At 45.1% G+C, this 23,534-nt stretch overlaps 1 protein-coding gene across 1 annotated transcript in view; it reads left to right on the forward strand.

Moving 5' to 3' along the window:
• Nucleotides 1-23,534, forward strand: part of ARHGAP39 (Rho GTPase activating protein 39) — a 134,500-nt gene that overhangs the window by 1,087 nt on the left and 109,879 nt on the right. The window lies entirely within an intron of this gene.

Here is a 23,534-nt window from a genome sequence, read left to right on the forward strand (position 1 = left end):
CTCCCTCCTGGGGGTTATGGAGGGGCTGGATCCCCCTCTGTTCTCCATGGAGGGGCTGGATCCCACGCTGATCCCTATGGAGAGGCTGGATCCTCCCCCCCTGCTCCCTATGGCGGGGTTGTATCCCACCCTACTCCTTCAGGGGGGTTATGAAGGAGCCGGATCCCCCCCTGTTCTCCATGGGGGGGTTATGGAGGGGCTGGATCCCACCCTGTTCCTTGTGGAGGGGCTGGATCCCCCCCTGCTCCCCACAGAGGGGCTGGATCCCCCCCTGTTCTCCATGGGGGGGTTATGGAGGGGCTGGATCCCCCCCTGCTCCCCACAGAGGGGCTGGATCCCCCCCTGTTCTCCATGGGGGGGTTATGGAGGGGCTGGATCCCCCCCTGCTCCCCACAGAGGGGCTGGATCCCCCCCTGTTCTCCATGGGGGGGTTTTGGAGGGGCTGGATCCCCCCCTGCTCCCCATAGAGGGGCTGGATCCCCCCCTGTTCTCCATGGGGGGGTTATGGAAAGGCTGGATCCAGCCCCATCCTGCTCCCCGTGGCTGCTCTGTGGGGGGGTTACGCACGGGCTGGATCCCACCCCATGGGATGCAGTCAAGGGAGGGATTTTTACGGAGGTGTAAGGTGTGGCAGGGCGAAAAGGGGGGGTCCGGGTGGCATGCGAGTGGGTGTGGATGCAGGGATGGGGGGGGCTGCAGGGGTGGGGGGGACGAACTGATCTCGGAGAGGGTCGAAATGGCCGAGTTGTTGGTGTTTGTGCTGGAACGGGGTTTATTTATTTCACATGTGCGGAGGATGGCGAGCCACTGGTTCTTTTTTTTTTTATTCTTATTATTTATTTTATTTATTTATTTATTTCCTCTCTGTGCTGCTCTGCTGCTTCCCCAGACCTGCATCCTCCGGCTGCAAAAACTGCAGGATGGGAATTTTTTATTATTTTTTTATTTCCCGCCCCCCCCCCGTTCCTCCTTCCTTGGCGATCGCAGTTTAATCAACACTTGAGTGACCTCTACAGATAAACCCGCAGCTGCCGCCCTCCGCTCCCTCACCTGGCGCATGCAGCTGGCCGGGCTTAAGGGGGTAAAAAAAAAAAATATATTTTTACGAGAAAATTAATGAAAATGAGGAGCTTGGGGTGAGCTCTTGGGTACCTGCAAGCAGCAGGTGGCTTGGACAGGGCTGTGCCTCTGGCTGGGTGTATCTGGCCCGGTTGTAAGCGCCGTGTGACACCGACACGATGTTGGTGGATGTGCTGTTGCCGTGACCGGTTGGTCGATGTTTTCCATGAAGCGTCTTCCCCGGGCGGCAGCTGCGGCTGAATGTTAATACGCCGCATGATGGTTTAAAACCGGCGTGATTGCACCTCGCCACGAATCCGTCGGATGCTGAGGAGCCGATTTCTTCGGTGCCGGGGTGGGGGGGACGCGACACCCTCGCGATTCCATCAGCTGCCGTGAAACGTCTCGCTGCTGAGTTTGGGGGGAGGAAAAAGTGCCAGTATTTGGTATTTGGGGCTTGCGGATGCAAATTAAGTCTGTGGATGTGAGATTTTGGCTTATGCTTGCAAGGTGTGATCTTAACGTTGGTTCTTGTACTTCTCTGAGTATTGTTCCATGCTGTACACCTTTTTTTTTTGGGGGGGGGGGGGTTGTTTTGGAAGGGGGAAGCTTAATATTTCTTTCCCATTGCTTAGGAATGCTGCAAGAGGGAGAGCTCAACATATCTGGTGGCATTACAAAGCGAACCCAAGTAGATCCCTGCCCATCAGCAGCCAGGAACTTTATTTTTTTCCCTGCATATCTTGGCCGACACACACACTCAGCTGATCGGGAACTATGTTCCCAGCCTAAAATTTAGATTAATCCGACTCTGCGCTGGAGTTTGAATGGCAGATTGCAGCGCAACTCATTGCACCGGTACCTGGGGTGGCTTTCAAGTCTAAATGAGTCTTTAATGTTCATCATGGCAACTTGAGTTATGCGAATACCCTTGGGAGAGAGAATTTTAGTGCTCTTCCTTTGGGAAGAAATGCATATGTTGGGGCCCTCGGTATCTATTGGTGAAATTTTTGCTCTTGTGCTGAAGGTGCCGCTGACGGGGTATTTCCCACCGAAATCTCTGGTCGCTGCAGATTAAGACAAAATCATGGTCTGCGAGCCAGATGTCTTCACGTAGCTCCAAAAGAGCTGGAGAAGGGCTCAAAGGAGCTTTTCAAACGCGTCCGTGAGCGAAATATCAAAATTTGTCAGTGGCTTAAAAAGAGGGGAGGGACCAAACTTGTTGTCCACCCGGTAAAACTGATATTGCTGATATGAAAGTACCCGAGAAGCGCTCGCGGCTGAATTTCTGTAATTTATCATTAATGGCATTTGAGGAACCTGTAATTCCTGGCTATACTCTACGTGGCTTAAATTAGGTCGTTAACTATCTTAATAAGGGAAGCAGAAATGCCGTATTCTCCTGTAACGTGCAGCTCTAAAGTCCGGACTGTTGAACTTTATCCAAATCCTTGCATTTCACAGAAAATTTTCCCAATACCCGCAATGGTGAGTGTGTGATTGGTGGGTGCGGAGTTTTTATTTTGATTTTTCGCCTTTTTTTTTTCTTTTTTTCCTGCTGTTGTCTTGTTGGGACAGGAGCCGCTTTCTACCCTGTTTGCAACCACAAAATGGCTTTTATGGTTAGTCCCAAACAGCTGCTGCAGCTGTTCAGTTTAACAGTGTTACCAGGGATAGTCTTGACCAGATTTGTGAAGATTAATGAATATATATATGCTAACGAACTTGGCAACGTAAGAGCAGTGAGATGATATGGGTTGTGTGGGTAGCAGGGCTGGCTTTTTATTCCGATTTAAAAGTATTTTCCTTCTGCCTCATTCTTCCTGGCCTATGTTGGGTGTTTTGGACCTGTGATTGTGAATTTTAAGAATATGAGTGGTAAAATAGCATCATTTTGAAGCTGGAATATAGGCCCTATAGGCTGAGAAAACTTATCCAACCCATCAATTAGTTGTAGAGTTTCCAGATGTTTTAGATAATTTTAATTTTAGGTTATTTCCAAAATAATAATTTTTTTTAAAGCATTTTATGGGTTTTCTGGCTTCTGAAAAAATAGGAAAATAACCTCTGCGCGTGTGTGATCGGTTTGATATTAGACTTCCTGGGCATGTGTTGTCAAATGAGTGCCGCTCGTGGTAGATCTGGTGCCTGTTGACGGAGCTGCTGCTCGACCTCTTTAATATTTAAAAAAAAAAATAAATAAAATCTAGGACAATCCCAGCAACTTTTCTGTACATAACTCTGTCTTTAGAGCTGTGACTTTCAGCGGTTGAAAGCTGCTTTATTGCCTGTGGTTGCGATATCGTAAAATCTACAACTTGTCTCTCATTTAGGCCTCTGAGTCTCCGAAATCCTTAAGCTGGGCCTAGCAGAACTATGGACTGGTTTGGGTTGGGAGGGACCTTAAAGATCATCCAACCCAACGTCCTGCCACAAGCAGGGTCATCTTCAACTAGACCAGGTTGCTCCAAGCCCCGTCCAGCCTGGCCTTGAACACTTCCAGGGATGTCCAGGCCGCGTGTCGAGCGTGTCCTAACAGACTAAACTTTGCCATAAAACCTTTCTTCCTAGAGAAATGGAGTCTTGTTTGCTGAAATATTTCAGCTTAGACTGGACAAAGCATCAGAAAATCTTGTCGTATGGACCAGCGTGACCTTTCTTTGGTAGGAAGGTGGAGGAGACCTGTCGCATCACGTAGGTCCTCTCCAAGGATAAGCCTGATGTTCTTGGGTCGAGCTTCAGGGCAGGAGTTTTCTCAACTTTGACCTTATTTAAAGCTTTTTGAGGAGCTATCCTGGAGAATTAGGTGAATCCGCAGTTTTATACCTGGATTTGAAGGTCACCTGGTTTGGTCTTAAGTCCTCAAGCTTCAGGCCATCACCTCCTGCCACCACATGGGAGTTGCCACCTGGGAAATATTTGTGGGCTTGAAACCGTGAACTGTAGAAGCATGCAACATGTTGATGTAAAAAACTTCCCCCCCACAAATTCCTTTAAATAGTAGCAGCTTCCTAAACCCTGTTACAGTGATGTCATCTTGTGGCTTCTCCTTCTTCAGGTCAACTGAATTGACCATTATCTCAATCCACTCTGTCCGATCTGCGTTTAGGCTGGTGAAGCTGATCCAGGGCAAGTTTTTTTTTAGGTAAACTATAATCTAGATAGAAAACATTGTGTCTTGTGAATAGGTATCTTGGTTTAAGACCGGTTTGGGCAAGGCTCAAGTCCGTGAGTAGGTGTCTTGGTTTAAGACCAGTTTGGGCAAGACTCAAGTCCTCAAACCCATCTGGCAATTATATTACAACCAAAGACTTGTGATGTGTTCATCTTCTGAAAGATGAAGGTTTTAGCAGCTGACCTCTAGTAACTCGTGAATACACGATTAAAATAAAATAAAATCCCTACCCAACGACCTTTAAACAAAAACCCACAAACCAAAACAAAACCACCAAATACAACCGAGAAGTCTCGAGGGACTGGGCTGATTCCAGGAGTAAAATTTATGTAGAATCTGGTGAGATTGGAAGCTCCCCAACATTGCGGTAGAGCCTGGGAGGGGGTGGATCCTAAATCGTCAAGTGTAGGAATTTTAGGCTTGACTGTCGCCACTGTCACCGTACGGCAGCATTTTTACAGCACGTTTATTTGCACACGTTTGCCCCCAAATAATATCAGTGAGAACTTTGTTTTGGCTGCCGATTGAGATCACTACAAATGTTACGACGACCTCTTCTTTCCAACACCTTCAAAAAAATAATTTCTTGTTCCTGTCGGCAGCAGCCACACTCTCCATCCCGCATTTTTGCTTCAGTGATTATTTCCTTACATGCTCTAGATAACGCATTGAACCTCGACCTTTCCTCCTCTCAAAAATAAACATTTCTGCTGTCATACTTTTCCCCCCCCCCCACTTTGCAATTAATCCAGGCTGGCTATTTTTAATTCCAGTTGCCGAGGAGTGTGCGAGGGATAAATGTACTCCAGGTGCTGAGGGGAAGAAGTGGAGCAATCTCTAGACTAACATCTGCCCTGTGACTTTGGAATTAATCGTAACTCCTCAAATCACTCGCAGGAACCCCCAACGCTGATTTTTCTCATTTTACCACCTCCTGGCCAGCGGTGAAAGAACCACATTGTGCTGTTACAATAGGAGGTGCCTCGTTTCTCAAATTCTTCATCCCTCGCTCTTTCTCCAGCCTTAATACATCTGATAATTGTATTTATTTTCTTTTCCTTGCTTCCGGGGCTGCTCCTGCCCTTTAAATATTCCCACAAACAGCTTTGCAAGAGATAATCCTTATGGATGCCCAATTTTTAAGGAGGCAAACACATTGCTCTGACTTTTGTTACTGTCCCAGCTGATTGCCAGGCAACCAGATATGAAAAAAGTTGTTTTCAGATTGTTAAACTATTTTTAAATGATAAATGGGAAAGAAATGGCAACGGGCAGAGAGGGCTCATGAACTGTGACGTGTAGTAACCCAGTGGTGTCATTTAGAGAGCAGAAACCACTATTCCTGCAGAGGGAGATGTGGAAATTTTTGATTGTTGATTAACATCTCATAAAACTCGCGGCAAATGAGGCCTGAAATCGACTGTCAGAGGGAAAAAGCTTCACTTATTGTGTTTTACAGACGGTGTCATCCTTAGAAGGTTTCGTTCCTGCGTCGAACCTTCATTGGAAATGATGTTCCTGGTGCGGAGTGGAACTTTTTGACTTCCGGTGAATGTTCAAGTTTGGTCCTTAGTGCTGAATTCTTAAAACCCAGTTGGACTGGGAGGAAGGTCCCTGTTGGAAGGGAGGGACGGGGGTTGGTGGCATCTGGGCTTGGATGTGGCAGAGAGCAAGGATTTGGGACACTGGGGACTTTGCCAGCCCTGGACCAGTCGATACCTGACGAGAAGGTGGTTTATAAGCTGCTCTTCTCCTTCTTTTGCTCCTCCCGTCCTCCCGTCCTGCTGTCCCTTCCAACCCATTCTCTCACCAGTTTTGACCACACAATCCCTTTCCTCTTTACCACCAACTGTAGAAAAAACTCCGCATTGAATCTGGGTGCCTTCCGTATCCTGTAGGCCCTACAAAAACACACGCGCCCGGTCCATTTGTGCTCGTGTCAGATCGCCGCGGTTTCTGCGCTGCCTCTTCCCGAGGTGATGACATTTCTCTGTCTGCCTCGTTGCGTTTTTTATTGATCCTCCCCCTCCGCTCTGCGCCCTGCTTGAATGTAAATGACTTCCATGGGCAACGTGGTTGGAAACCCAAGCTTTTCCCCGGCCAGAAACGTTACTTACCCTGCGAATTGAAGCGATCGTGTTATGATTTTTATCGATCTTTCCGTAGCGCGTCTTGCAAGCCTGAGAGCCCTTTGCACACAGTTGGGAGAGATCATTGCGCGAGATGGAAAAGTGCAATCGCTTATCGACCGCGATGTGGCGGGTTCTTTTATGGAAGAGAAGGATGAACAATAGGGTGCATTTAAATAACGGAGGAATTTGGGTTACTAGAGTCAACCCCGCAGTCCGTCTGGGATGTTTAGAGAAATAGTCCCTCTTTGAAGTTGAAATCCTTTAAAAGACAACACATGAAACAGCAACACGCTGTCCCTGATATGCAAAGTTACACGTGGACTTGAAAGGGAAAATTCTGCTTCTCGAAGAGCCAGTTTTGCTTTCTTTTGGTTTTCTGGGGTTGGTTTGGTGTTTTGTTTTGGTTTTTTGGTGTCCACCTGTTAAATTACTCACGTTGAGCAACGCGTCTCAAGCTGGCCGAGCACACACGCAAGGCTTTGGAGGATATACGGGTGTATCATCGGTTTTATTAGCAATTAAGCCGTCTCTTAAGTAGTTTCTGAATCCCGTTGCCGACCTGAAGTTGGCTTTCTGGATGCTGCTGCTCCTGCTTCGTAAGCTCCTTTGCTCCTTTTAATCTACCGTGTGCATCTGTGAATCCGCGGCCCCGCACGGGCAGGAGAACCTGGTGCGCTATGGTGGCTGAGGCTTTAAAAAAAGGGATAATATAGCAAAACCAAAAACGCATCTTACTCTGGCAACACTTAATGTGGTCAGGAACATTTGGGAAGAATTAGGAGGGAAAAAAAAAATAATACCAAAAACTCCCTGTTGAGGGATTTGTGTGTGTGCATCTCCGAGCAGATCAGGCTCTCGGCGAGGCGTGTGGTTTCCACCCACTGCCCAGAAAAGTGGCGAGATTGGGGTGAAATGAGGTTTCTTGCCTTTCTGCTTCATGGAAATACACCTCAATGCTTCTTCTCCAGTTACTAAGAAACCTTCTTTTTGAATTTTTGAGCTCTATCTAGCAAGTAGCAAGTGATAAGATGAGAGGAAACGGCCTCAAGTTGCACCAGGGGAGGTTTAGGTTGGATGTTAGGAAAAAATTATTCCTGGAAAGGGTTGTCAGGCGTTGGAACAGGCTGCCCAGGACAGTGGGGGAATCGCCATCCCTGGAGGGGTTTAAAAGACGTTTCTTAGGGACATTATTTAGTGCTAGTGTCAGGTTATGGTTGGACTCGATGATCTTGAGGGTCTTTTCCAATCAAAATGATTCTATAAGGGTCTGCTCTGGGAAATAAGAGCAGGCTTATCTACACCCAGGCTCAATATCAAAGCACTGGGATTGTTAGAGCTCATTTTCTTTTTTTGTTTTCTTTTCCTTTGCCTGGCTTTGAGGAGAGCAGGGAGATGTTTCTTTCCTTCCTCGCACTAGGCATTTAGAAGGATCTCCATCCAGAGTTGTGCATTAGGACTTGCCATTTAGAATCATCGAATAGTTTGGATTGGAAGGGACCTTCAAAGCTCCCCCAGTTCCCCCCCTGCCATGAGCAGGGACATCGTCACCGGCTCAGGTTGCTCAGAGCCCCGTCCAGCCTGGCCTGGGATGTCTCCAGGGATGGTTCATCCACCACCTCTCTGGCCAACCTGGGCCATTGTAAAAAAACAATTTAAAAAAATCATTTAAAAAAGTTCTTCCTTATGTCTAGTCTGAATCTCCCCTCTTTTAGTTTAAAACAATTACTCCTTGCCCTATTGCCAAAAAAACCTCTGTCCCCGTCTTTCTTACAAGCCCGTCTTAAGTATCGAAAGGCTGCGATGTGGAAGGATCTCCATCCAGAGCTTCGTGCCGGGACCGGCTGAGCAGCGACCGCCAAAGATTTGTTGCGTTTCTGGTGGAGGCTGCAGGCTCAGGTTTGCTCTCCAAGCCGCTTTCGTGATGCTCCAGCTCCTGTGCAAACGTCGTGCAGCGCTTACGATTAGATGCTGAACTCAGTGGAGCTTCCCGCCATGGGCCGTGCCGTGCCTGGGTAGTAAAAGCCCGCAGGAAGCTCTTTATTTTTTTAAATTTCAGATTAAAATGACTTTCATTACACCTCCCCACCCCACCCCACCCGAGGCTGCAGAGAGGATTCTGTTCCCTATTTTCACCTTCTGTGCTGTTTTCAAGAGATGCTCTTGAATCTGTCAGAGCTCCCAACAGCGCTGCTGTAAGGAAAAAATTGCAAATTAATACATCAACGCTGCTTTCATTTAGAAGCCTTTTCTTTTCCCCTTCTAATTCTGCATATCTAACATCTCCTGAATGTCACCTTGAGGAATCTGTATTGTCATGTGCCTGTTCAGTGCAGTGGATTTTGTGTGTGAAATAGGTGGAGCATGTGCTCAAAAAAATATCCCCCTCTGAAAAAATAACAGTGGTTTAGAGAACATTTTCTGTCTTAGGCTTTTCTTTTTTTTCAGCAGGAAGTTCTCTAGGTCCTTTGTTCGAGGTAAATAATGTGCCTAGAACTTCAAACCGTGACAAGCGCCTCTGCAGTAATTATTTTTTTCTGTCAAACTTGAGCTTGCCTAAGCAATGCACCTTTCTTTTCAGCTGGAAGAAGGTACGTGGACAGGGTTTTTCGTTGCAAATTGACGCAGACGTGGGCTCTGTGAGGAGAGGAGGCTTGATCTGGGTTTTAAAACCGCCTGGATTGAGAAGAGATGATGCTGGCCTTGCTCAAAACCTGTCCTAGAAATTCAACAACTTGAATTTTTTGTAGCTTTTTCTTAAGGATCAAGAATTTCTTGGCAAATTCTTGCACCTCTGCATCACCTCTGCTTCTAGTGCTGATGTTCTCCACCGCTACTTTTCACTCCCATGAAACTGGGTATTAAAGCCACCTGGATTGAGAAGATACGATGCCGGCCTTACTCAAAACCTGTCCTAGAAATTTGACAACTTGATTTTTACGGCTTTTTTTCTTAAGGGTAAAGGATTTATTGGTAGATTCTTGTACCTCTACTTCCAGTGCTGATGATCTCCACTGCTGCTTTTCACTCCCATGGGATGGGCTTCCAAGCTGAGGCAAGAATTCTGAAAAAAATGGCTTTTCTATGAGTTGCCGTGACAGATCAAGAAGTAGATTCTTAGACTGGAAGATGAAAAGTCAGGCCTGGGAATGGGGTTGACTTTGACTGTCCACGACTAAAAATGGAGGAAAAAAAATGAGGTTGAGGAAAGCTTGTGTGGAGAAGACAGCAGGAGGAACATACAGCAGGGGGAAAACAAGGTTTGTTTTGTCATCTCCACAATCCCCCGGGTTGTCTTCTGAGCCAGTGACGCTCCAAACAAGAGACTAAATACAAATCCCTGGTAGAAACCAAGCTCGGCATGCGGGAGGAACGGGTTTGGCAGCAGGACCATCTGTTGTCTGATGCTCCTCTCCGTAGGAAGCATCTGATCCAGATCTGGAAGCCACAGGTGAGATTCGTCTCACCGCGGCCGCCGCGTTTCATGTGGCCGGTACTGATAGATGTACTTTGAATATTCCTGTCGAATAAACAAGAATCTGTTAAAAGCTGCTCCGAGAACGCATCAAAGATGGTTAGAGGTAAAGCTTCAAGACACGAAGGAAACTTGGCTGGAGTTTATGGGCAGTGGCTCTTCTTTTTGGATCTTGTCAACACTTTGCTCGATTTTACCTAAATACGGATGAATTTTCTATCAGCTCTTGCCCATGCACCACGGCAGACGTTATTTCTTCCTCAAGCACGTTGCTTTAGTGAATCAATGCATCTTCTAAGCCAACGGAGGGGTCTGTAGCCATTTGAATCCCTAATCCTTTTAGCAATAGGGAAAATATTAAAAATACGTACTTTTGGATACTCCTGGCATATGTCTCTCCATCTGCATTTTGAGCACATGGATAATGTGGTTAAAAACACTTGCGGATAACACTGTATAAATTTTCCCCCCCCATGGACCGCTAATATCTTTCATTAAGACTTTTAAGTAGGGAAAAAGCAAGTTTCTTGGGGTATGATTTTGCAGGAATAGCTACGTATAAAGCAAATCTACTCAAGCACTGGAGATAAATCTTGTGTCTCGCGGTATAACCAGGTGTTTCAAAGCATCCTACGAGCGGCCGATGACAAGGGAAGCCTTAAAATGGAAGCGTCCTCGTTTTGCATTACCTTGGAAAACCGCGAACTTCATGCATAGCTGCCCGTACGGCCAAAACCGAAACAAAAATACTTCATTTTGTCACCCTGGGGTTAGATGCCACAAGGTAGTTTCAAAGCTAAATAGGCTGATCTTAAGACTAGTCCCTCTCTGTTTCCGATCCCACTGCTAAGGCTTGAATTTTGATGCCTTTCTTTGTTCCCTTTCACAGAAATAAAAGATGTGAAATACCTAAATGGGGAAAATTGAGGCTAGAACAGTGTATTTAATGTGCAAGTGCCACGAACAGACGTCCTGGAGTTGGTTTCATTCTGGAGAACTTGTGAGCTTGGAAAAGGGACCTACAGAGGCTGCAGATCTGCACATCGTAGTAATTAAAGGCTATCGATGGCTCCTGTATCTCCACCCACGTAACTGTGATACGAGTGCTCGATTTTTCTTTTCGTAAAGCGTTTCAGACTATCCTGCACGGTAGAAATCATTTAACCCTCAGGATTATCTTGGCGTTTTCATCTCCCATCCCAAGGGAGGCCTTTGGCTTTAGTGTCTGCGTGGCAGGAAAGCGACTGTCACATAACTACTTTCATCTTGTCTCCAAAATGCTGTCTTAGCTCTAAAATACCTTTTCTTTTTTTTCCTTGATTCTTCAGTATATTGACAACTTAAAGTCAGCACTTATAGTGCGGGCCTACCTTTCTGAACACAGGCATGGGATTTATCCCAAAGAGACTTGAAATTAAGAATATTCGGGGTAAGTTCTCGTTCAGTCTCCCCGCGCTGATCGTTTGACAATTAAAGATCGAATGATTTTTTTTTTTTTTTTTTAGCCGGAGATTTGAAAAGCCAGAGGTTTTCTGGTAATCTGTTGATCGATTGACTTCAGCTGGTATCCTGGTTTTGTTAAATCAGGACGGGCTTGAAACCACTTGATCTATTTGAGGAAAGTGTTGGAGGTGTCACGGCCCAAGCTTGGGCTTAGGTGTGAATTCAGGAGGGAAAGGAGCCCAAATAAGGTTATTTACACCACGTTGGAGCACATATTGACTGGCCCAGTATCCTGTCTCCTTACATTGGACCTGATACTGTAAAATCGGCAAATGAAGAAACCTCTAAAACCAGGGTTTAAGCTTTTAAAAGTGTTGCGAGCGTATGAACTTAAATACCTTCGAGGTGAATATCTCGTAATGGTTTAACTATCTGGATCTTAAGTATTGCTAAGTAGCCTCTGTTTTCCCATTCCCTAAGTGAGATTTGAATCCTACAGTTTGCTGAAATATAATTGCCACACTCTTCTGCGAGTCGACTCTTGGAGGATCTTTATCCCGGAGCTATGTAAAAGTTGGTTATCTCCTGGTTTTTAACGGCAGTTTTTATGGGAAGCAAAGACATGGCTCCCTCCAGGGGGTGAGAAACCTTCCCTTCCTCGTTAGCTCGCTAATGTGGACACAAACGAGCAGCTATAATGAAGTTTTGGACAAGGTAACTTGCTCCGTAGCATTCAAAAGTCTATCCGAAGAGTGTTTCACGCCGTTAAGTATCCCAGCCGTGTTATAAAATGAACCCACTTGCCAGGAAAGCAAAGAATTGGCTGCTGGAAGACAAGATGCAATTAACCGCGGTGATCTATGGCAATCAATTAAAAATTGCACTCCCTGGACCATGGAACATCTGTCCATAAGGCAAGACGAGGCTGTTTGAGCCAGTTTTCCGATGTTACTTTTTAACTTAACTGGTTTTAGCTTAGTAAGAACTTAAGGCTACATGAAATTTTAAACTTGTTTTGACTTGAGCAGCATCCTTGCTGAGTGTCCTACCCGCTTCAGGGTTATGAAATTCTATTTTCCGTCCCCAAAAGGTGCTTAGACTGGGAATAGAAAGGCACAAATGGCCAAGAGGGCTACAAAAACCCATCAAAAACCAGGGGTCAGTGAGTAGGAGATAAAAAATGAGCAATAAATGACTTGATCCCAATATAGATGACAAGTAGTATGGACAAGGTGGTGGGTCAGGAAGACAGGATTGGTCGGCAAAATAGAAATGTGGGAGAAAACTGGCACAACCGGAGTGTTAATACAAAGGGACATAAACTGGCGAGAAGAAAACTGGATGTGAAGGAGGGAGAAGATGCTCCGGGCTACACGTCCGAGTTGCGTGCGGCGAGAGGGACGCGGGGGGTTTTGATAATAATAAGGGATGAAGGGGAGGAAACGCCGTGAAATTCAGAGCGGTTGCCATGAGGGCATGGGCAACACTCAGGTTCCTAAGGGAATGCTGGGTTCCTAAATAACATTTGTATTTAATGCGTTGTCTTTACCTCGTTAATGCAACTCTGAGAGAAGTCATTTGGGTCCAACGGTGAAAGCAGAGAATGTAAAAATGTTCCAGCAAAACATAATTCAGGGAAAAAATAGAGAGATTTAATGTCTCTTCTGGTTTTTTTTTTTAACTATTCTTGTCCTGGAAAGTCATGCAATTAGGAATGTCTTCAAGATATTTGGTGAGGCAGTGCAGAAATACATGAGCAGAAGAATTCCTGCCCTGGAGATCTGCCTGAAGCGACAGAATCTGGAGTGGAGCAGATAAAATTTGTAAGCAGGAATCTCGTATGGGCCTTTCGGAGCAGTGACAATTATTGGTTGTAGTAACGTGAATGTATAATACACGTTTTTTGCATCAGCAAAATGTACGGTAGAAACTACTGGAGCAAGAATACCATATACCTCAGTACACTGGCAAAAGTAGAGGAGTGACGGGGTGGTGTAAGAGGAAAACTTATTGAAAAATATAATTTTTATCTGCTCCAGAGGTCTGCAGGGAGGCTCCAGCCAGGTTACTGGATGACTGGAGTCAACTGTGACTTGGAATAATTTGATTTGTACAAAGTACCGTTTAAGCTGTTTAGTAAATGCTCTTTGCATCTGCTCACGCAGCCAATCTTATGAAAGATAATGTCCTATTACCTTGGAAATAATTCAAAGGATAAATCTTTATGAGCGAAAACTAAGGTGGTGGCAGAGTTCGGGTGAATATTAGAAGGTTTCTATATGTCACGTATGGAAAAGAACTGTCTGAGCGCCGAATCGCACAGGTTAACACATCGACATCACTACTACCTGCTTCTGCACAGTTGTAATTTTCTACTCAAGGGAGTAGAAATTATCTACTTAAGGAAGTAGAAATAACAGGGGCAGCTCTGCTCTTTCTTGGGGTGAAATGCCCGGGGTTGCTCCCATGTGCTCATCTCCGCTTTGCTGCACGGCCGGTATTTTACTGGAAGCAGCTGTGCTTGCGGTGCTTCCCTTGCTCCTTTTTCTGAGCTGCTTTTAACGATACAGTTGGAATTAGCGTTTGAGCATCTTGGAGCTCTTGCTCCATCGGATTCATAGAATCAACTCGAAGGGAAAACCTGAGGTTGGGAAGAAGTATCGTCATTTATCCTCAACAACTGAGAGAAGCAAACTGTGCGTTAACAGGCAAGATGCCGAAGAGAGAAGCTGGTCGTGCTGAAGTACCGAAAGATGCTCTGAGGATGCTGAAAAACAGAGGCAGATGTTCCCGACCCTTCTCCATGAATGGGAGTTTGTATTGTAGACAAACGCTTCGCCTAGAAATGTTTTCTATGCATTCAAAGCTGGAAGTCAGATTTTTTTTTTTTTTAGAAAGCAGCAAAGTGATGGTATCCAGCCACAAAAATTCCAGTGCAAGTATCCAGTGATTAAAAATTGGATACTAGCTGTTGTTTGGGCGTATTATTTTAAAGATAGTACTAAGCAACATTTGTGTATTGAGTGCTTGGGAGTGATGCACAGCACTGTCCAATTTATTGCCTTTTTTTCTTTTCCCCCAACATTGACAGAAAGATTTGCAAGGATGAACAAAGAAAGGAAAAATAAAGGGAATTATTTGAAGGTTAAGTATCTCTGTTGCTTTAGAAAAGCCATCAGGCTGAATCTACAGTGGTTGCACCATTACAGAGGCAAAAAGAATAAAATTTTAAATAGACAGACAGAGTAGAACTGATCACAAGTTGGACTCTGTGCTTGCGACCATGGTTGTAGATTCTGATTGATATCGGTGGGGGAGGAAGATTAAACCAAAGCTCTCCTGATGTTGGTTGTAGCTGAATTTTATGTTCCTTTCCCCCCTTGAAAGTCTGTTCTCCTGAAGACAGCAGAGCTGTCGAGATACTCGGAGTATTTTTGGTTAAGAAAGATAATGAAATCTTAATGCGGCAATCCGTTTGATACAGGAGATCAAAAGGCACCAAGAACTCGAGTTAAAATCCGAGCGTGGCAGGAGACAGAAACAGAAATGACAATTACGTGGGATGTCATCTCTTAGCCATCATCTTCTGAGCATCACTTTTGTTCTATGGGCTGGGAGGTGAGATGGCAGGGCAGCTTGAAGAGCATCCCGTAACTGAGAAAAGGGATGGGAAGGGTTTTGAGGAGCCTCTGTATATTAAAAAAAAAAATCCAGTTTATTGGTACTTTGAAATCTCATAATTTTCAGAGCCTGAAGCTTGGAAACCCAGCAGGTTTCCAGGGAGAGGGAGGATGTGCTTGTGGATGTCCACCTTGCTGAGGTGACTGCGACCACTGGTTTAGATTCACTTATTGTTCACAAATTATCTGCTAAAAAGAAGGAAAAAGCCTTAAACTACGCCATAGGGTGAAAATGTTTGAGGCAGATTTTTCCATCTGACTCAGGAACTCTTCTATCAGCTGAAGGAGGAGGAAGAAGAGTAATTGAAAATATTCAATACTTCATGAGCCACAGTCCAAGAAAATTTCTAATGGAGCTGTAATATAATTTGGGTTTTTAGAGCTCTCTGTATTGATTTGTCATTTAAAAACTGTCGTGCTCTGTGTTCATCGTACAAGGAGGGAGGAAAAAGAAAATGCTTTATAAATAAATTTCTGAGGACATACAGAGTGCACTTGGCGTAATGGCTGGACCGTAGCAGAGTTGTTTATTGGCTCTCGCAGCATGTTTTGCCTTTTAATGGTGTGTAAATTTTATTTCTATTTAAAGCCACGGTGGGACTTATTTTTTCATGTTTCGAGTGCAAAAAGAAAAATGGAGGAGTGGGCAGCATCTCTTTAGGATACATCTCAGTGGATATCCACACATTTCCCCACCTCAAATTCTAGTCTTGCCCGATTTTGTGGAAACAAGAACATTTTATACTCACCATATGTCTCACACTTGCCTCTGGTTATGGCACTTGGGTCTAGTGCCATTTATCAGCCTAAGTAGCTATAAATTATAGATGTGCTGCTGCAAAAAAAAACCCCTGCCTCGATGTATAAGAAATTTTCTTCCTCTATTCATCATCTCGCCTCATTTTTAGCTACAATTTAGGCTGTGTGACCGTGGCTTTTAAGAGCACGGGTCATTGGCTTTCAGATTGGCAGGTGGGCTCCCTTCCAGCTCTGATGTTGCTCTGAGCAATTAGTGTCCGGAAAGGCTGAATCGAGCAGAATGGGCACGTTGGATGAAACGATCAGTGGTACCGAGCATGGTGAAGGTTTTGCTTAGAGCTGTGTAGAAAGAGATCTCGCCCCATGTCTGGCAGTTCCTGTTATTCATTTGAAATTTGGTGCCCAACCTTGTGAATTAGTCTTTTCTCAGGACTGGAGATCTTGTGTTTGGTCGAGTTGAGACTGTCAGGGTATCTGTTTTTGGGCAGGGATCTTCTGCGTGCTCCGAGTGCCGCACTGTCCGGCAATCTTACCTTGAACTTGTGAGCAAGGACTTGCTTGGTTCTCAAAAGTTTCCACTCTTTTCAGCACGAGCATTTGGGTTTATGGTATCTCGGTTACGATGGTGTCAAGGGTTGGGATGAGTTCTCCCTCAAAACACTGAAGGTGTTTAAAAGATGCGTAGTTGAGGTTCTTAGAGACATGGTTTAGAGGTTCTTAGAGATATGGTTTAGAGGTGGGCTTGGTAGTGTTGGGTCAATGGTTGGACTTGATGGTCTTAAAGGTCTGTAGAATCAAAACGATTCTATATTGAAGGAGTCCATGGGGTAGAGGGCACAGCCAAAACGTTCCATGTGCTTGTAGAAGTTGCACAGAGAAGTCTGTGGTGTTGTCTAGCAAAGCCGGGAGGTCCAACTTCTGAAGGCCAATGCAACTCATGCTACTTGCTAGCTTCTTACAGACTGGCAATGAAGCTTTTGTTGCCTTCCCTTCTGGGATTGCAGCTAAAATGCCATTTTTCCCCTTTTTCAGGGCATACTTGTGGTGTTAAGCTGTGCTGAGGTCCAGCTTAACAGCCCAGGGTGTCCATCTCCCTGTAGGCAGACAGGAGCAGACATCAGCTGGTGACAGAGCTCCTTTTGGAAGGATGCCCCTTGGAGAGTGCATCCCTTGGACCATGGTCTGGGCCATATCCCACCTGGCATCTGTCCTGACAGCTGTCAACATCCACATGGTGTCAATAAACCCAAAAGGAAAGGTCTCATCACCCAACAAAGAGCCAGACCCTTCAACCAACAGAAAGACTCTTCATCGATTCACATTGATCTGTCTCGGGCAGCAGTGCCAGATCTCCCGTCAGATGCGCTAATGCTTCTGCTTCTGGCTCCTCACCAACCTTTGGGTCATAGAATTATAGAATAGTTTGGGTTGGAAGGGATCTTCAGAGCTCATCTAGTCCAACCTTGCCATGAGCAGGGACATGTTCACCAGCTCAGGCTGCTCAGAGCCCCGTCCAGCCTGGCCTGGGATGTCTCCAGGGATGGTTCATCCACCACCTCTCTGGCCAACCTGGGCCAGGCTCTCACCACCCTCATTATAACAAATTTCTTCCTTATATGTCATCTGAATCTCCCCTCTTCCAATTTAAAATCCCTTGTCCTATCACAACAGGCCCTTCTGTAATAAAAAGTCTGTCCCCGAAGAGATTTACTCTGAACTGGCTGCTCGGTTTAACTTGTAGCCCCATTTGTGGTGATCCCCTCTTTTAGGTGTTGAGAAACAAGTCAGTAAAAGGAGCTGAGAGTTTCATCTGGAGGCCCAGATGGTACAAGACTAAACAAAAATAGAGACTTCTGGCTGTGTCATGACTTCAAAGGTTTTTTTGCTGGATTTTTTTCCAGAATAGCCTTTTAGATCTACAGACTTACTCACTTTGCCTTTCATTGTTGGCTTGCAGCACCTTTTTTTTTTTTTTCATTTTATCATTTTTCGAAGCAGTACATTCTTTGATTGCCTCCACATTAGACAATCTTCATCTCAAACATCTCTCAGCCGAAACCCTGGCCTTTGTGTAGCCATTGCAAGCTGACTACAGACCTTCTCCATAGACACACAAACTTGCGTTTCTCTCTTGGAGAACATCCAGAGCAGTTCAGACTTTGGAATTCCTCATGGTTTCTGGTGGGAAATGTTTCTGCTGAACTGCGTGAGGGGTGGATGCAAAGAGCACTTTGATATTGCGAGTTGCGAGCGTCGTATGAAACCCGCGCTCTGCAGGACGGGTAAAGCCAGTTCTGAAGATGAGAACGTCTCGTTCGTGCCTAAATAACAACCATTGTCCCTCAAGCTCCTGAAAACATTGCAGGAAGATCGCTTATCCCGAAAGGCAACGAGCAGCCGGTCGTAAGTAGTGTCTGGGTGATGATTTGACTAATTTTCCTGCTGCAGCACTCTGCTCGAGGGATCTAATCAGCGAGCAAATTGCAGGTCTGGCTGATTCTGCAGACCATGCCTTATCTCACTGTCTTGCTGTTCGGCTTCGAGAGACCTGCTTGGCTTTGTCATTTTAAAACAAAGCTCCCAAACTACTTTTTTTTTTTTAGGGCAGTATTACTGGATTAAAGGCTTTACCGGAAGGCTTGGGCACACAATAGCTGCTGGGTTAAGTCGTTTCTCCGGCAAAGCTGCGCTGCTTTCCGTCGGCAGACTTGGTTTAACTGCGGGAAGCTTATTGGGCTCTCGAATCGCCATGGCAGGTTAAGAACCTTTATGGAGAGTACCCGTGACTCAGCCGCTGCGTAGCAGCATCCAGCGTGAATCACCGCTGCACCGATAATCACGTTAAATACAGAAATTCTGCCCAAATTCTCCTGTCATTCTTAAAAATTCCATTACATAGCATCCTTTTAACCTGGTTCCCTGGTTTTCTGTGGCCTTTCGAAGGGATCCCTTCATTTCCTCTGCCCTATTTTTCTTGGCCATCTCCGTTGCAAGGATGACACAGATAGAAGAGAAATTTTTGCTCTCCCACAGGGACAGAAATCTGATTTACTCACGAAAGGCATCGCTCGTATAATCAAGCCTTTCTGGTTCTTTGTTCTAGGCACCTATTATTGGAAGAGAACGCTGCTGTGAATTGCTGAGGATTCTTACAAAGAACTAGGGAGGTTTAAATAAAAAGGTAGCAGGTTCAGAAGAAGGATTTGGTAGCCTGTAGTCTTTTCTTTCTCACCGTGTATAATATGTGGGAGTTGAGACTTGGATCATTTGTGAGTCCTACGTAATAAAAACGGATCCTAATTGCTCGCAGTCCTTGGCCATGCGATACCAAAATTGCTGTGACAGGTAACAATTTTCAATGCTGTCATTCCAACAATCACAATATAGAAAATTCATCACTTTTGTAACAATAACTTCCCTCTTTCTCTTATCCAGAGCTCCAGGTCTTCAAGGACGTGGGCGATGGGTGGGCTGGCTTGAAACTCTTCCAGTTCAACAGCAGCTTCTCTCCTGTTTTGTTCTCCAGGAGCTTAGCCTTCTGCGTCTTGGGTTTGAGGTGTTAAGTTTGAGAAAGCCTGGGAAAAATGGGCCAGGAATAACTTTGCCTTATCAAGCTACTGGCTTTCGGGTAGGGCATAATTCAATATTAAATTGAGTGAGGGCGAGGGAAGTGAGGTCTCTACTAGGAGGTCGATCGATGGCTTTGCTGTAGAGTAACTGATTACAACTGGAGGTGATAAAAATGTTTTATTTAATGGGTCTTCTCTTTATGAGCACCCAAGACCATGCCGTCAGCCTGTTCTTCCTTCAAAAAACCCGAATTAACCGGCACTGTTGATACTAGCTTGAATTTGTTATCTGCTGGCCAACTTAGTTTTCTACTCTGGTAACCCATCTTAAACTAGTGCAGTAGCCTAGCTTAAAGAATCTGCTTTGAGTCCTGACAACTGAAAAATACCTATTTAAATATGCCTTATGCAAAATGAAGTTCCTGACTTGACTAGTACTGCAGGTATTTCCACGGCGAGCCTGGTTTTCCAGCTTGGTTTAGCCCACAGCAGTCTAGCTTCCAGCCGGTAGGTCTAACCACAAATCCCAAAGTTTTGAGTCAGCTCCCCGTCTCTGCTGGCTCCGGAGTATTTCTCTACCCCCAACAACACCTCTTCACTTGGCTTTCCCATTTGCCAGCGCAGCAATCATTACCTGCACTGAATAAATAGCAATTAATCATAGCGATGACTTCCAGGACACCTACTATTAAATGTGTAAGACCAAATCTTTTTTTACCACGTCTACCTCAGCCAGTCAGCTCTTCGTCCTCCTTTCCTTTGCTGCTCATGTGCTGTAAATTTTGTCCTATCCGTGATTTATCCTGTTCCATTAGTATAATACTAAGTTAAATAATTCCTATATGCTTGTGCTAGTCTTACTACTGCGTAGACATTTGCTTCTGGCCAGACTAATGCTACTTTTCTAGTGATTTGTCATCTCAACAAGTTCCAATGAGGCCTGGATGCCTGGGGAAGGAGATGGGGATGTGTTTGTAACGAGTCTTATGTATCTCACTCCTTTCTGTGAGGTTACAACGCTGGTATTTTTCTTTTTTTTCCCATTGCCCAAGAGCGCGTAAAGCCCTGACGTAAAAAACACGCGTGTCCCATGGTGGTTGGGTTATGTTTTTAGGTCTCAGGATCTCCTGGACACGTCTAGAAGTGTTTGCTTGTGTGTTACTTCTCTGCACCTTCGTAACGATGAGGTTCTTAGGGACATGATTTAGAGGTGGGCTTGGCAGTGTTGGGTTAACGGTTGGACACGATAATCTTAAAGGTCTTTTCCAGCCAAAAACATTCTATGATTTTCTGCATTGCTGGCATGTTTTCGCTGCACTTGGTCAGTGGATCCACACTTTGAAAAGTGCTCAGGTACCAGTTCTGCGTTGCCGGAACAGCAGCCCTAGACACGTGTTTTCAACTGGGAGAAGGGTTAAAACTCCGTTGACCTTCTGTCTGTCCATGCAGTCTCTACTAACCTGAGTTTTAACATTTTCTTGTTGAGCTGTAGGCTCTTTCATAGCAAGCTTGTGTGTTTACAGCTGTAAATTTAATGCTGGGTTTTAGCCAGAGTGTTTCTAGAGCATCGTGTCTGTTGGGATACGGCCCTACAAAGCACTTAAGGGATGGCGAACTAAACGGAGGGTCTGGCAGGTCAGTGCTCCATGGTGAGTACTCGTGCAAATGTGCACATGTAGCAGTGCACGAGTCTTTTGGTTTGTGTTGGGTTGAACTTTCAGCACACGGTGTGTCACCTGCTCTGCAGTGACTCCCTCGGTCCCCATTCTCAACCCGTTAACCTAACCCGTTAAGCCAGGATTTGCTGGGCTGTCCCTGGACTTTTAACAGGCTGGGGAGGGCTGAGAAATGGACCGGGCACCCATGTGGGATTTGCTGGAAAATTTGCCCCCTTCTGCCTTTCTTTCTCACTTCTTTCTTCTGCTCCATTTCTACTCTCTTGCTTTTTCACGCCTTTTGCATCCTCCTCCTCAGCTCGAGCAGAAATCACAGAAATCCCTCAACCGTCCTCATCCCTGGGATGAGAGACTTGGTATTCCGGCGGAAAGCTGCAGAAATAACAAAAAATCCACCGTTTTGGCTGCTTTTCCTCTAGCTGCTGGAGTCCTGTGGCACTGCAGAGGTTTGTTGACTGCATCTGCAGATGAGTTCACGAAGCTTCTTTTAATTTTGCAGCATGAGATCCTCTGTCCCGCTCCCCTGGGAACAACCTTGTGGGTTTGCTTCTCCTTCTACCGTTTTTTGCTCCTTCCCTGCACGAGCTGAATTGCATCTTGCTGCAAGTGCCTGGATATCGCTCTTTCCAATTTATACATATTTATCTTTTTTTAGCATAACTGGTCTTCTTGTGCCCAAGTTGCTTTTTCTCCTATTCTCTTAACTTGCTTTTTCCTCCAACTGTTGAGCTCCTGCCACAGTCACACCTTTTGTCTTTTTTTTTTTTAATCTTCTCCTGTCCTCCCACCCTTGTTGGTCTTGCTACTGTTCCTTCGGTATCTTGTAGGGGAAAAGATGTTTTCGCACTTCAGGATCTCACGGAGTCTTTGATGATTGCATATACAAACTTATTTACATCTTCTTTGTACCGCTGGTACCTTACTGCGTCTTTTCGGTGGCGTATTGTTGATTTAGCTCAGCTGTATCCTGGTGGGAATTAACTGTCATGCTGAGAGACTACTGCTAGCAGCTAATCCCTAAAAAAAAGAATAAAAAATATTTTTAAAAGGCTTTTTTTGGCTATTTTAGTGGGCGGGGGGAGTTGTTTGACCACTATGAGCTCAAACGACACATTAACAAGAGGCTGAAATGAAAATCCAAGGTGTGGGATTTGGAAAAACACGGTGAAAACGTAAGTTAGGCAAAGAATGTCCTCTGATCTTCATTCGAGCCTCGGTGAAATGGCTCTCGGTGGTGTCGCGTGTGATTAAATGATAAATTTGCTGTAAGTAATGTGATGCTGAGGGTGGTTTGAGGTTCTGCCCTTGCTGGATGAGGTGCCTTCAAAGTGAGGATTTTGAAGGTTCTCTCTTAGCTATGAGTCTATATGTGCATCGTGGTGGAAGGTAAATTTTTGTAGATTTCATTAAAACATGAGCTTTTTGCTGCTGCTCTGCCCTTACATCCACATTTTTGAGTCATGCATGCCAAAGACATTGCTGAATATCTGTTCCCCTAACGATTAGAACGATCGCAAATGACTCCTGTCCCTGGGTGTCCATCCCATTTTTCTCGGGCAAAAATACAACCATAGTCCCTCCATGGAGGAATTTACCATTTGGGAAGTGTTTGGAGGAAAAAAGTAGGTTGGAGCAGACTTGGGTAATTCAGCTCCTTGTAACTAAGTTTTAATATGGGGAATTCACGGCTCCAGGCGATGGAGATGGGAACATGATCCGATGGGCAAGCTAGGATACCCAAATAAATAGTAGGGAGTAGGAGGAGGCAGATTTTGATGTGGTAGGGACCAAAAACTGGTGTAGGCTGGTGTGGAGTTGCATTGAGCCTTGAGGATGGGAGGAATTTAACCTGGATTCTTGCTCTGAACATGAGTTACCCTTTGGTATCTCGAAGGGCAACGTTGTTTTGCCCTGCTACCAATCGATAGATAATTCATTTTTATAGATAATTTATTTTTATAATTTATTTTAGTGGAACTGCAAGCCAAGGGGAATGATCTCATATAGAAAGTTACCTGAAGAATTTTTGGGGGGATGGGCTAAAATGGGCTCGTGGATGTGATCTCACAAGGTCAACAGTGTTTTGGGGACGACACAAACCACGTTCTGTGCCAGATCTGTACATCATATTTTAAGGTGACTTCCTGAGCTTCCCCTCAATGACACCCACAGCAGGATTTTGAAGCTCTGAAGCAAAACCTGGTTTGTGCTCCCGCTTCACAGGTATGCGACAAAGCTAATAATGGATGTTAAAGAACGTTCTGGCTCCTGGCAATTAAACGCTGCTAATGATGAAGTTTCTCATTACCTCCCTCGTGATTGCAGAGGGACGCTCCTGGTGCAGCCCCCTCGTGCTGCAGCCATTTTAAGAGCATCTTCAAAAACAGTTATGCAGCAATAAAAAAGAATAAAATGTGCATATCTTAAGGAGACAGATTGCTGCCTTCATCTGTCTCCCTGATTAGATGCCAGGGCTGCACTGTGCTACAGTAACTTCATTTTTTTTTTTCTTTTTTCAGCAAGTACTTCCCATATATCACCATCTTTTATTGAAATATTAATCTGCTGG

The sequence above is a fragment of the Caloenas nicobarica genome, chromosome 2 (genome assembly GCF_036013445.1).
Source record: "Caloenas nicobarica isolate bCalNic1 chromosome 2, bCalNic1.hap1, whole genome shotgun sequence".
NCBI lineage: Eukaryota > Metazoa > Chordata > Aves > Columbiformes > Columbidae > Caloenas > Caloenas nicobarica.